Source organism: Trichosurus vulpecula, chromosome 2 (genome assembly GCF_011100635.1).
Source record: "Trichosurus vulpecula isolate mTriVul1 chromosome 2, mTriVul1.pri, whole genome shotgun sequence".
In the NCBI taxonomy this organism is placed as follows: domain Eukaryota; kingdom Metazoa; phylum Chordata; class Mammalia; order Diprotodontia; family Phalangeridae; genus Trichosurus; species Trichosurus vulpecula.
In genome coordinates, this window is record NC_050574.1 from 316,003,311 (window position 1) to 316,005,302 (window position 1,992).

Here is a 1,992-nt window from a genome sequence, read left to right on the forward strand (position 1 = left end):
AAATTAGTAAGTCAAAATTACAACTCAGCAATATACAGTTATCCCTTCCTCATCCCAACTTGCCCCATCTGGCCACTAGACCTAGATGGCTATGGAGGAGAAAGTGAGGTTGGTGACTTTACACTGCGCTCCCTCACTTAAATCCAGTTCACTTGCATGTCATGGCATCACCTCCCTGATGTCATGGTTCTCTTCAAGGATTCCGGACAAACAACAACATCATAGTTTCAATATGGTGCAAGTCAGCATAAGAAATTAAATGGGAATTTTGGGGGAATTTTACAGAAGCTGCAGATGACATGCAAAGTCCAGAAGATGACAGAGCCTATGACCAAATATTTAATCCAAATTTTACAATAAGATTCTGTAAATGCCCCATTAAAAAAAAGAAAAAATTCAGATTTCTTCTCTGGTACAAAGGGAGGGACAAAAAATTTTATGCGGATTTTCCAGATTGCAGGTATGCCATGCCCCTAACCCCTGTGATCTGTGATGTGGAATGTACACAAATTTTACAATAAGATTCTGTAAATGCCCCATTAAAAAAAAGAAAAAATTCAGATTTCTTCTCTGGTACAAAGGGAGGGACAAAAAATTTTATGCGGATTTTCCAGATTGCAGGTATGCCATGCCCCTAACCCCTGTGATCTGTGATGTGGAATGTGGAAGGGATAACCGTAGTTTAACAGAGAAAGCACTTTATATATAATCATATAACATTTAGGGCTTGATGGAATCTTGTTTGGTGTTCAGGAACTTCAGTTGTATCTAACTCTTCATGACTCTACTTGTGATTTTCTTGGCAGAGATACTGAAATGGTACACATCTCTCCTGTCAGATTGGCTAACATGAAAAAACAGGAAAATGATAAATGTTGAAGAGGATGTGGGGAAATTGGAACACTGTTACATTGTTGGTGGAGTTGTGAACTGATCCAGCCATTCTGGAGAGCAATTTGGAACTACGCCCAAAGGGCTATAAAAATGTGCATACCCTTTGACCCAGCAATACTGCTTTTAGGGATGTATCCCAAGGAGATCACACAAGTGGGAAAGGGACCCATACGTACAAAAATATTTATAGCAGCTCTTTTTATGGTAGTAAAGAATTGGAAATCAAGGAGATGCCTTTCAATTAGGGAATGGCTAAACAAGTTGGGGTATACAAATGTAATGGAATACCATTGTGCTATAAGAAATGGGGAAGATATGGACTTTATAATAACCTGGAAAGACCTACATGATATAATGCTAAGTGAGCAGAGCAGCACCAGGAGAACATTGTACACAACCACAGATATATTGATTCTGTGATGACTAACCTTGATAGACTTGGCTCTTCTCAGCAATATAAGGTTCAAAGACAACTCCAAAGGACTCATGATGGAGAGAGCTATCTACATCCAGAGAAAGAACTGTGGAGTCTGAAAGCAGATTGAGGCAAACTATTTTTCTCTTTTGCTTTTTTTTTTGGGGGGGGGGGTGCGGTTATTTCATCTTTCTCATGATTCATTCCATTTGTCATAATTCATCTTTGCTATTGTGTAAATAAGTTTAATGCAAAGTTATATGTAGAAGATATATTGGATTCCATGCCATCTTGGAGAGGAGGGGGGAAGGGAGGGGGAGAAGAAAGTCTGGAACTCAAAGTCATGTGGAACTGAGTGTTGTAAACTAAAAATAAAAAATCTTAATTTAAAAAAAAAAAGTAACTTGCCCAAGGTCACATAGCCAGTAAGTGTCTGAGGCCAGATTTGTCTTCTTGACTCCAGGCCTGTCATTCTATCCACTGGGCCACCTAGCTGCCCTGCTGGTGGGATCTTAGAGATCATCTATTCCTATCCCTTAATTTTAGAAATGAAACTGGATCCAAAAGAGGAAAGTGAATTATTCAAAGTCACATAGGTAGTAAGTAGTAGAACAGCATTCTGATGTAATTTGTAGAAATTCTGACTCCAAGTCTGCCATTCTTTCTCCTTCACAATTCTTAAG